Source organism: Anas acuta, chromosome 18, assembly GCF_963932015.1.
Source record: "Anas acuta chromosome 18, bAnaAcu1.1, whole genome shotgun sequence".
NCBI classification, from domain to species: domain Eukaryota; kingdom Metazoa; phylum Chordata; class Aves; order Anseriformes; family Anatidae; genus Anas; species Anas acuta.
In genome coordinates this window covers 7343554-7356342 of record NC_088996.1, presented here as the reverse complement: position 1 = coordinate 7356342, position 12789 = coordinate 7343554, and the positions used below count along the sequence as shown (strand labels likewise).

Below are 12789 nucleotides of genomic sequence, written 5' to 3'. Positions count from 1 at the left end.
CCAGGACCACATTAAAAGCAAGTTTTGGATACACTGGTGTTGTTCATTTTAGCTGAATGGTGAAAAAAGCTGGAAAAAGCTGTTTTGCAGTGGAAACAGAAAAATCTCAAGTAGTTATTAAAAAAAATTATGAGCTCTTCAATTAGACCACAGGCATTTTGTAAGGCAAGCAGGTCAGGACGTACTTTACTCCCTGAACCTGAAATGTTAAAATAATCATGTTAGGTATTTGCATAGAATTATGTAGGGTGAGTTTGGATCTCACTAATCCAGCGAGTCAGATGCCTGTAAAAATAAATAAGAACCTAAAAAAGAATGACATCAGCCATAACTACTTCTGTTCCACATTTGGCAGGTAAAAATCAGCAAGAAACCGACCGCATTATACTGACTGGGCTCTGTGCCTATTTCCCATCATGTAGGGAGCCGTGCCAAACCCCTGACACAATAGCAATTTTTGCCCAATGCCAACTATTCCCAGCCTGGCAGTGCAAACGCGCAGCCGTCTCCTGAGGTCATGGAACTGTAATGGCATCCAAACTGCAACGGGCATCGCTGCTTTAGGAGGTGAAATGGCTGTTGCATGTGAGACCCCTTCCAGCGAGCCCCTGGCTTTGAAGACAAGCTGTCGGAAGACAAGTCACAGTGACACCAGACCAGGGTGCCCTCAGCCGAGTCCCAGCTCATGCCAGGCAGTGGGAGGACCTGGAACAGTGGCCTCCAGAGGGCCTGGAAAACAACTGGGTCAGGAGAACTGCTGGTGCCCCAAGGGCAGGTATCTGTGTGAGCCCTGACATAGCAACTGCCAGTCACGGGAAGTGACAAGGGACTTGTATTTAAATGTGCTCCACTCCATCGGTGCAGTGATAACAAAAGCACTTTACTGCTCTGTGTCCTTCCATAGGGACGGGGACATCTGACAACGGCGCAGCAGAATTTAGCGGCGAGCTTGTAATTCACTGCAGTTACCGACAGCTCTTCCTCTCTTTTATGGCTGATCATCATGTCCTCTGTATCGAACGCTGGGTGGAATCATGCTGGCTTAATAATATACTTCTACTGAGACAGACAAGCTAAGAAGATGTAATTATGTGTTTAACAGCCAGGAAGCAGCATGCCCTGCACATGTCCTGTCTGTAAGACAGACCCTTGTCTTCCCGCTGGAGCGTCACAGCGGCAGCGCTGAACCTGCCCAGCTGGTGAGGTGCCAGCCCTCTGTAAGCAGCTCAGGAAAGTCGAAGCGTCCTTAAAGCTCGCTGTGGCACGGGGTATGAACACACTGGAAGGCAGAACACAGCACTGCTGAGCAGCCGGGTCCACAAAGCTGCTGGGCACAGGCTGGTAGGGGTAACTCCATGGTGGCCGTGTGGAGCTGGGCTGTGCTGGGGGCTGCATGCCTCCACCTTCACCACCACTCAGCACCGGCTGCCACCACCAGCACTTTTACCTGGAACAGGACAAGAGGCTGTGCCCTGCGAGGCAGACGAGCACAGCAGGACAGGACAGCTGCAATGTACGAGTGTTGCTCTCTTTTTTTTTTTATTCCTGGCAGCGGTGCTCACTTCTTGTGCATCTCAGGATGCAGCACGGTCTCTGTGATGCTGCGTTGGACAACCTGCTCCTCTCAACCACTGGTAGCAAGCTCTCAGACTGTCTTCAGCAAACCTGCTCCTATCAGCCCTGCTGCAAAAGCAATATTCCTCCCCCTGTCGGGCACCCCAGTTGCCTCTCACTGTCCTTGTGCCCTCCACCACAACACAACAAGGTAACGTGGGAGCAGCCTAGGGCATCCCAATTAAATATGGTAACGAACAACAGGTTGTTCAGCCAGCAGCACAAAGCCCTCTGATCTGAATCCCTCTGAAGGGCAGCTTCTGTACAGACTGGACCAAGAGCAAATCAAGTTCCTCTCTGTGTATCCTGGCCCTGGCAGCAGCACTTTGGGTGGATTCAGAAATCCCAGGGCCCGAACAGCAAGCTAGTAAAAAAGGAAATATTCCCACCACCTTCCCTCACTTAAGAGATCCAACCGATATTCTGTGATAAGAAGGAAAAAGGTGAAAGAAAAGCTCTCAGAGCTTCATGGAAAGTGGATTGAAAGTTATCCCGCTGCTTAAAATTTCCTTTTTTAAAACAAACAAACAAAAACAAAAAGCACACAGTGTTTCGTATCCCCAGGCACAGACCCTGTGGGGGACAGCCCCATCTCGCACAGGGGCAGGTTACCAGCACCAAACCGAGTGCTGAAGGAGTGTGGTGTGACCCACAGGGACTGCCATGGGATTCAGGTAGCCTGGCCAGCAGAGAGAGGGGCAAGAAGGAAATGGTGAGGTGTAGCTGGTAGCTGCAGCGATGCGTATCGCTCTGAGAGCTGATTCACGCGTCTGTAACCCACTTCTGCACAGGACTCCCGGTGGTTCTTTCCAAAGATTAAGCAAGAGTATTCTACTTTATGCCAAAACCATCTCACGGAAGCACTCCAGCGTGCAAACTTGTCAACCAAGTGCAGATACCAGCACTGGCAGGCGTGCAGGAGGTTAGCTCCCGTGCAGAGACCAGAAGCTGTGCCTGCAGCCGGTGGGAGCAGGCAAGAGAGGCGGCCAGGCCACCAGCCCCCTGCACTGCCAGGGCATAGCCCCCACGGGGTGCTCCTCCATCACCCCCTGCTGCTGCCTCTCCTGCTCTGCTGGGCAGGATGCGAAAGCATTCCCAGCGCCGAATAAGCCGTAGGCAGGCGGCCAGGAAGATCCTGCTTCAGCTTTCCTCAGTGCTCTGTGATCTTGTACTTGCGAGGCTTCGAAAGACTTTTTCTTCCCACTGCACCTTAGCAATTCATTGAGGGGTTTCTACAGGTCTGAAAGGGAACAGATGGACAAACTTGTAGTGTGTGGAGTGCTCGAGTGGAAGAACTGCAAAAACTTCTCCCAGAGACCAGCATCAAGCCACATCAAGAGGGTCGATAGCTTGCGGCCCATCCCAGAGAAGGCAGGGCCAGAGGGAGCTGAGATGGCCACAGGTGAAAGGCGGTGGTCAGGAGAGCTGTGCATTGCCCAAGGCTCTCCAGAAACCCTGCGTGACCCCGGGTAAGTCACTTTTTCCCAGTTTCCTTCTCTGAAAGTGGTGATAAAACTTCACAGGGCGCTCAACTCATGAATGCTAAAAACATTAAAATACAACTGCAAAGATTCTCCCTAAATATGCAAATCTGCAAATAAAACGGCATTTGTAGGGGAGGAGAAGCCATGGGTGGGGCTGAGAACATCCAGATTTTGAAGTTTCCCCCAAGCAATCTCCTCCTCCTCTAGTTTCACGGAAAAGGACTGCTCTGATACACAAACTGCTCCTGTAATGGGAATGTTGGTCACCAGTCTGACTGCCTGGTAGTATTATTTCTACATTTATTAATACTGGACAGAAAGCCATCCACGTTCCTCAAAACCTGCAAGTTTACAAGCTTGCACACAAACAAGCAGTTCCAACCACTGTGCTGTGTTTGGAAGGCTGCTTTGAAAATCTGGCTTAGTATCACCTTTGGTTGCTAAATAAACTTGTCTGGAGATTAACCACAGCCCACACAAAAATAGCTGCAAAACAGTTTTATGGCTCTGAGTAGAAATGGGTGTTGGTAAAGGAGCCTGCTTGATTTTTTTATTTTATTTTTTTTAAGATGAAATGTAAAAAAATACAATATGAGCTCTGTAAGCAGATTCCTCATGGTAAATAAATATGCAGAGATTCAGAGAATGCTAAGTGATCATTTTTAGAACATTTATTTTTGGCAGGGTAAACACTTTCAGACCCCAAGCAACTTCTCTGTGTGTACAGAATCCCCAACTGTGAAAACAAAACAAATAGCAGAGCTTCGTTTGCTGCAATCAGGAGGTTTTGCATGACTGTTTAGAATAAAGCTGGATCGCATTTGGAGTAACTTGGAAATTCATTGTTTAGGCATTAGCCTCCAGTGGTAAACATCCTACAATACGTACATAACACAGCAACTATTTTTGTACTTCAAAGTCTCCTCTCTTAACTCGGGAAGGTGCAGGATACACACGAGTTTTTTTCCCTCGGAGGGAACGGTGGCTTCCTTGCTTCCCAGCAGAGATCCCTCGTTGCAGCGCACCAGACTCCACACAGAAATCAGACAAACACCAGACAGCAAAGTGCACTTGAGACAAAGAACTCTTGAGAAATAGGATTAATGAGGGGACTGCACAGCCCAGGAGTCTTGGAGCCTTCATATTCCCCCCTCCTCTGGGCACAGGCTTTTTTTTTCTTTTATTTTTTTGTGTACAGGAACTCCCTGTTGGCTCTTCAGGACTGAATATCCTTTAGACGAGGCACTCTGGACAAGGAGAGGTGCTCAGCTGTTACAGGAGACCACAGCCCCGCCAGCCCCAGAGCGCAGTCCCAGCTATCGTCGTGCCCACCTCGCGTTCAGAGATTGCAGATGGAGGAACGCAAGGTTTAGGAGCAGAGTTGACAAATGGGTCTGCTTATTCTGAGCAACCTAGTGGAAATCTGGCTGCTCAACACTTCTGCAAACACCCATCCGACCTGTCCCACGCCGCGCAGCCAGGGGACGAGCAGCCAATATTAGTCAACGAGCTGGGAAACGCCGGCTTGCCAAGGTCACGTAAGTCTGTGGCAGGAGAAGTAACAGGATCAGCTGGCTCCTCTCCTCTTTCTCAGCCACAAAACTTTCTTCCTCCCCTAACAATTACATATGTGGGTTTCCTTAACAGTTTCTTTTTACATTCCTGTTTAAACAGCACAGGGAAAAGGAAGAGGAGACTTGATGTGGAAAATTAGTTTTGGAAATGCTGAGCAGCGCACATTTGCCAACTCCTGTTCCTCCAGTCAATTCATTTTAGCCACTCTTAGCTCTCACCGAAGTGCTATTTTTAGGCCGCATGTCAGATTTCACAACTGAGACTGACAGGATTTTTCTAAAGGCTTTTCCCTGAGAATTAAAAATGGAAAACAACATGGAAACTCTGCTCTCTGCTGCTGAGGCTCCACTGCAGCTACTCCAAGGCAAAGCTCCAAGGGACAGAAACAGCTTGCTCAGCAGGCACCAGGAGATCACCAGCACGGGGAGATGTGCAGGTCTCTCACAGCTAATGAGGCCACATGGAGCCTGAAATGCTCCAGGGAGACCCTCTACTGCAAAACAAGGCCCAGACACGGAGCGGGTCTTCAGAAAACACAGCTCTGTGATTAAATACCTCAGCTGTTGCTGGAGGTGCCAGGCTGCTCCTTGGGCTTCACCGCCACGTCCTCAGCGGTGTCCACTGAGCTGCAGTGCTTGCTGCTTGAAAGGAGAGGGGCAGAAATGCAGAGCTACACCTTCTGTTACAGCGAAATACCAGCAAGACCCCCAGCAGGACAGCAGTCTTGGTATACTGTCTGTTGAGCACCCCGCATGCCGTTGGCCGTGCACGTTAAGGAATCACAGTTTCTCCATGGATATTTCTGACGCTAACAGGTGTCTGAAGCCAGCCTCCAACTCAGCCTCACTATCCAAACAGAGGGAAATTGCAGCAGGTTTAACTTGGGGTATTTTTTAGGGGCAGATCTGTGGTTACAATCTCTGCTATGGCTATTTTGGTCAGCCCTCACACCTCCTGACAGCCCTTGCTGACAGAATGGGGATTCAGCGAATATGCATCATCCACACAGAAAATACTGGCTCGACCAAACAAAAAGTTCTTTCTGTAAAAGCTATAGCACTGCAACATTGCGCAGCATTTTTATTCAATATCCACTTGGATATTTGAGACTGCTGGATGATAATGCAGATCGTGTTTCAAATCTTCCAGGGCCATTTTTGCACAAGAAGCTCTGGACAAGTAATCCAGCTAGCTTTCGGTTTGCAGATCGATGTGCCCAGATATTTGATTACACAGCTCTTCCAGGGAAAGCGGAGAGTCGCTGTGCTAGCTGAGGGCGGTGAGTTCACACAGGTGTAACTGAGCGCAGAATCTGTCTCCCAAGGGTTTTCTGGTGCTTCCTGAAGCTGACAAGATTAATTTAGCAATTTGGAAATCTGTTGCCAAGCCCAAGTCCCCAGAAGACTGCATAGCAATAGGAAGATTAAAAGCAGATGGTTCAGCAACCAAGGTTTTATAGTCACACTTTTAACAGACTTAAAATTCCTGGGCTTCATATCAGCATCTTCATTCTTCCCTTCAGTTCAGCGTGTTAGTGTCTTCTGAGCACCTCCATAGGAAGTGAAGCCAAGCACACATCACGCTAACAATATGACCTCAATAAAATATATATACCTGTATGATAAGCTTAATAATAGGTTAAAGGAAATGTTGATTCTAGCTCAACCAAAGCACTATGCAATTAGACCATCTCCACGTCGCATTGCTAATTTCTACAAAAGAATGCTGGAATTTAAAATATGAAGAGGGAACATTTCAGGGAGGGGCTTTAGCAGCCCAGCTTGTTGAGCACAATTTAAACACTGTTGCAGTTGACAAGAGCTTCCTCCAGTAAGGTGAGCTGCTTGCAGAGGACCAAAGGTGGCTCCAGGCCCCAGTTCACGTTCATGAGCATTCACAGGACCCTTTTTGGCCACCCATGTAGAAGCCGAATGCCAGTGCAGGGTCAGCAGGGACACAACTGCCTTTACTTCATGTCGCCTGCACTGAACAACCTCAGGACTTGCTTCCTAGAAGTCATTTCATCTAGATCTCTCAAAGGCACTCTGAAAGGACCAAGCAGCAACTATTTCTCTCCATGAATGGCAATAAGAAGTTTGCATTAATGGGGCTTTCTGGCCCAGGATGCCCCATGACACTACCTGGGTTTGAGGCGGAGGCTCTGCCGAGACAGATTTCCATCTTACAGGTCAGGCCCATGTCAGCACACTCCCCATTTCAGCATAATGCAAGAGAATAAAGCACAAAGCTCGATACCAAAGCCTTCAGTCGGAGAACACAGCTGGCTTGATTCTTCCCATCCTCAAAAACAGACTTGCAGAAGTGTTTCTCATTTCTGGGTGCCCACAGTGAGCTCCTGCTTTCCTCCCTCCAAATGTCAAATTGAAGGCAAAGTTAGTTGCAAGGACAAAAAAATGCACCTGCAAAAACTGAGGAGGCCTGCTTTGAAAATCCAGCCCCCATAATACATTTGGACACATGAATATAGTGGCCAAACCTCAACTTAAGTCTTCCATATGAAGTGCAAGGAATCAAATAACCATCCAGAAAAGATGTCTGCAAAATAACTTGGCTCATAATATTTTCATTTGGGTTAAATTAAAATAATTGTAAATCTTCAGCGCACACCACGAGAGCTTCATTCTGTGTAACACCGTACATATCCCATTAAGCTTCATACTCAGTTCAGTCCTATGAAAATGCTTTGAAAACCAGACTGTGTTGCCTTTCCTCCAGAAGTGAGGCTAATCACAAAACTGCAAGAAAGCAGCCTAAGCTCTGTGAGCAAACCTCCTCCACTGCAGTTAACCAGAGCTAAAAGAGGCAGGGGAAAAGGAGGGGCAGGAGAAACATTCCTTGGAACGAGGTGGAAAAGCATCATTACACACTGATCTCTTTGAGCGGCGTTAAGCCTCAGCTGTGCACGAATTAGAGGCTAGTGCCAAGTTGACTATCTCACACATAAACATGGTTTATCTAATGATCCATCCGTAATGACTTCCAAGTTATGACTTCCCGGGCATCCTGGAGGTGTAAAGAAAGAAGGTATCAAGCCCCAAAGTTTCCTCACACACAAACAATCGAGCTCAGCTTGCTGCAACTGAGCTCTGTGGGGAGCAAGAAGCCTCAGACATCATCTGCCAGGCTTTTCACTAAATCTGGAGGATCAAGAAAAGCAAAGGAGGTGAAAATCACCTCTACTCACAACCCTGTTAAATCATTGCTCATCACCATGGATCAGATGCTGATAATGTGATGAGAAAGCTCAATCCCCGGGTTGGAATGAGAAGTTACAGCACAGCAGATATGCAGTTGCTTCTGATAGCCACGCGAACCCTGCTGCTGCTCCCTCCACCGTGGATCATCTCACCTGCACCTTCTGCTCCTGACAACCTGAGGGTATTTGCAGACTGGCTGGGGGCAGAACACGGGAGGAAGCAGCGTGCTTACAGCCCCTGCCTTTGCTGTCCAGGCTCAAGGCAGCCCCAGGCAGGTGACATACAGACACTCACTCTCAGGCGTGTGACGAGACCGCTCAGCTCCTTCCCAAGCCCAGCGCAGTTGCTTCTGGCCCTGTGGGATGATTCCAAATGCAGACACCACCACAAAGGTACCTTCCATGTCCCGGACCACCAGCATCCTAAACACCTGAACTGTTTTGCACCCCGTACAGGAAGCTGTCGTGGAGGCCCCTAGAGAGTTCCCTGCATAATGCAGGAACTTCTGTAGGCTCAGCACAGGGAGCTGCACCTAGCCCTGAGAGTGAAACACACTGATACCCCTGCTGCTCTCCTGAACATCAGCCTGGCTTCTCCTGGCACCCTCAGCTCTTGCTGTCTGTAGCATTGCATCATGTAGGAACTCAGGAACCCTACTCACAGGGGCAAGGCACAGGAGCCGCTGATGCCTGGGTCCTCTTCCAGGGGCTCTCATTGACTTTGAGAGGCTTGGAAATAATCACGCCATTTCTCCAGTCCAGCAGCAAACAGAGTATTAAAATTCCCACCTCACAACTGCATTGGCACCAAGTGCCAGCCTTAAGGAGTGTTAAAGAATCTTTGCTATGGGAGGCACAGAAGGGGAAAGGTTAATGAATAATTGGCACAATTCTGCTCATTAGTTCCTGTAGAAGAAGAGTTCAGAGTAAGTTAAACCCCAACACATGAATTTATTTCCAGAGCTCTTTCTGAAATTGCTTCTTCATATTGGTGCCAATAAATCTTACATTCCAGCCATGCTTTTCTAATAGATACAGGCATAATTTCTTATTTCTAGCTGGCCAGATTCATGATGAAAAAAAAAGGGAAGAATAAAGCAAAAGCTGCATCTAGCATTTATCTATCTCTATCCTGCAGCCTTCTTTCTCATTACTCCTGAAGCTCTCGTATTCAAAGGCAGCCAAGCTCTCCACATGCAGCTTTAATGGAACACCTATCCCTCAGCACCAACTGCAGTGCTCAGCCAGGACCACAGCTGCAAATAAAAACCATCGTGCACTTCCCAAACAAGAACAGCAATGACAGTGTGGATAATACCTTGTATCTCTGAAACAAGAGCCATCCAAAGATTTCAAAGTGCTTTACAAACATTCATAATTTAAGACAATCCACATCCTGCTAAAGGCAATGCTGGATCCTCACTTTGCCGATGAAGAACAGGGGATTAAAAGATTAAGGGACTGGGGCAGAGGGGTAAGGAAGCACTGGACAACGTCCTGCTCACAAACCTATACATCACAGCGACTGAATTAGTGACGGCTTCTTCAGGCGCTGTAACCATTGCCATATGCCTCTGAAGTTTGCTTTATATCATCAATTTCTCTAGTTTATTTCCTAAGCTACACTCTTAGATATTGTTTTCCCATCACTATTACCCTCACCTTCATCCCTGACCCAAATATTGCTGTTTCATACCCATTCCAACCACACTGTCCAGGAGTCAGTGGTGTCACTGCAATCCAAGGGGTTCTGCCATTTCCACATCGTGCAGGCATGAGCTGCCTTGGTGAAACAGCTACAGGGTTGTATCTATTCCATACAATAGATTAAGATTTTACTAATAACTCATTAAACATGCCCTACTTCTGACTTTCCTGCCCACACTGAATGCTTTCTGACACTGTATAAGCTGTGGATTTTGTGTCATGAGCTGTCCTCTTTAGGAGGAAGCTGGGTGCCAGACGTGTTAAGCAGGGTCTGCTCTACTCAGCACAGGTTGTTTTACCGAATAACCCTCAAAGTTTCAGACCCCAGCTGAAAAGTTTTAATTAATGCATACAAAAAAAGTTTGATGAAACACTGTATCTCCTGATGGACCTCTCCCTGCAGACCGTGGAACTGGGTAGTTTAAAAGCAAAGATTTTGCTCTTCCACTTGGCTGCCATAAATCATACCTTTGCGCTCTGTAATTAATCCCAGTGAAATGAAACACAGCAGCCTAACAGATTCACCTGCTGTGGTGCAAAGTGCAAAAAGGCTGATTGAATATACAACTTTAGAGATGCAGTTTGGGTTTTCTGACGTACCTCTTTAATGAGCATCTTGCAGACAAACAGAACGGAGCATAGGCCAGGCCGGGAAGACAATGGCAACAAAAGGATTCTACAGCTCTAGCTGGAGGTGAAGCAGAGCTGCAGTACGCTAAATTATAAATGAGAAAAGCAGATGTAAATGCAGTCTGTCTCATGAAAAGCCAAAACCAACTAAAAGGCTTACTCCAGCCAAAGTACAAGCTGAAAACAGAGAATACAGTTTGCTTCTGAGCTGACCTGAAACAAAGGGCTAAACTCACACCAAAGGAGGAACAATGAAAAAGAAACCAAGTCTAGAAAAAGCATTAGGAGCTTGCATCTTCAGGTGCCTCTTGTGAGCCACACCAAGGAGCTCTACCTGCCACATGAGCTACCTGCTGGCCTCCTCTGCTCTCAGCCAAACTACTCCCCTTCGGCTTGTAATTGCTTCAGGAGAGATCTGTACCTAAGACCAAGCAGAAATTAGTAAGAACTCTGTGGAGCTTGAGACAGCCGGGAGATCCCAAAAGAGAGGACTTTTCCTGCCAGAAATCAATACAAAATTTCCTCAAGGCTATGTGAGCAGTGTGCTGTGGACATATTTGCCAGGGAAGCTCCAGGCTGACAGCTCCAGTTCAACTGTAGCACTTAAGACCCAGTTCCTGATGAATATACACCACAAAATGATACTGCAGATGCTGCTAAGTCACTGTGCAGTAGGATCAAGCAGAGACTAAAGATGAACAATATTATGGAAATGAAATAAAGATATTTTGTACTTCAAAGGAATGGGATAAAGAGCTGACAGTCACTGCTGGACTTCAGCTAAGGAATTAGTCATTATTATATAATATCAAGTGAATATGAATATCACACAAAGAAGATGTCAAAAGAAAAAATCGTTCAAATCTTGGCTGCACTTTAACTGTACCAATTAAAATTGTACAACACAGTATGACATCAGATAGCAAAGCTTATTCCAGGCATGTATTTATATAGTGCTATTAAATGACAAGGATTTGGTTTAATTGGTGAGTAAATGGAGCTGGAAGTTGCTGAAGTCGACTCTAGCAACCAAGAAGATCACTGGGGCAGAACAAATCGTTTTTCTCTGTTTTGTGTGTCTGCATTTTAAACCTTCCAGACGTTATAGTAAATGTAATAATAACACTGTATAATGAAGATTGGTTGAAATAATGAGTTTGGGGTGAGAGGGTGAAGCAGTGACTTGTGCAGCATTATTTCACCAGGGAAGTAGAGAGAAGCCGACAGTTTCTGCCTGGAAAGGGGTGAGGAAAAGTGGATCACGGTGATAAACAGAATGGAAATCCTCCAGAAACAAAGCAGGTAATTTAGATACCTAGGACAGCTTTGCCTAGACTCAAGTTAAAGCTTATTGGTACTGTAGGCAAGAGTCAGAGCTCTAGGAAATGGTTAAAAAAGGCTCAGAAAGCACAGAGAGACAAATCCCGATTTTTCATAGACATTAATGCAGCACTCACTTGAACGGACAAGGCCCTGCAGCACCATCCTTTCCAACAGAGCCTCCCAGAAACGAGACCAGGAGCCTGCTCTGGCCACGTGCACACATCCTCCAAACGCTGAACAGTGCACTCAGCATCTCTGTTAGCAAAGCTTCTCCACGGCTCCGAAAGAAGCTGCAAATACCATCTGAATGTCTCCATGGGCCGGGATAATTTACAGCAGCTGGAAATCTGACCCACCTATTTAATGCAGGGGAATAGTCATGATTTCTTTTCTGCTGTACTGACTAAGATCTCCCCAACCCTATGCTGAGAACTCTTTAGGCGTTGGGATGTCTACCACAAAAAGCTGCATGGAAATCCCCAGCCAGGAAAAAAAAACATATGTTTAATAAATGGTTCTTCAGAAAAAGAAAAAAGAAAAAAAAAAAAAAAAAAGGAAGATGGGGAGAGGGAAGAAAAGAAAAGGTTTGTAGTTGTGAGATCATAAGAGTCCAACCAAATAAGTGATGACTAAGTGTAATCTTGAGTTTCAACAAGATGAAGAAAAACATAGTTTTGAAATTGTTGAGCCTCTTGTTCCCAGCCAACATATATTCTTTTATTGGCCTGCAAGCGACCCTTTCAACTTGGGCTTTCCTCCAGCCCGTGGGTCCATGGCAATGATTAGAGAGTAGAAAATCCCTGCTACTGGCCAGCTGTGCTCCAAATTACCTTACTGAGCCGTGCCTATAAATGTAATTGCTTGTTTCCATAGAATTGCATCAGAACGACCTGCTCACCCCTCACATAATTCATACCTCTGTGATCTCTCTCTGTAGATAAAAATCTCTTTCTTCTTCTGCACATGCATGAAAGAACTGCAAGGACACCGTCAACTCTTCCTTAGCCTGGGACATGGAGGGAGCAGATAACCCAGACACAGAAAAAAGTGAAGAGTGCAGAGCAAAGGTAAATTATGTCCTAAAACGTACAATAAGAATATGGAAGTAGGGCAGGGCCCAGCGCTGCTGCTGACTGCAGACACCACGCACCAGCACAGGCTGGCAGGTCGATGCTGGGCGGCACAGCACCGGGGGACACGGCACGTCCAGTGGCACAGGGCAGCCCACACGAGCAGCCC

The 12789-nt window shown here is 46.8% G+C and overlaps 1 long non-coding RNA gene across 2 annotated transcripts; it reads left to right on the top strand.

The window, feature by feature from the left end:
- The first annotated feature begins 1355 nt into the window (after positions 1–1355).
- LOC137841915 (uncharacterized) lies at positions 1356–5697 on the top strand. Of its 2 annotated transcripts, none has more exons than XR_011088828.1 (3): positions 1356–3083; positions 4297–4636; positions 4773–5697. It is a non-coding gene; the product is annotated as an uncharacterized lncRNA (long non-coding RNA). The 2 variants fall into 2 exon arrangements; XR_011088827.1 differs by having other exon boundaries at positions 1359–3083; positions 4297–4631.
- Positions 5698–12789: the final 7092 nt, after the last annotated feature.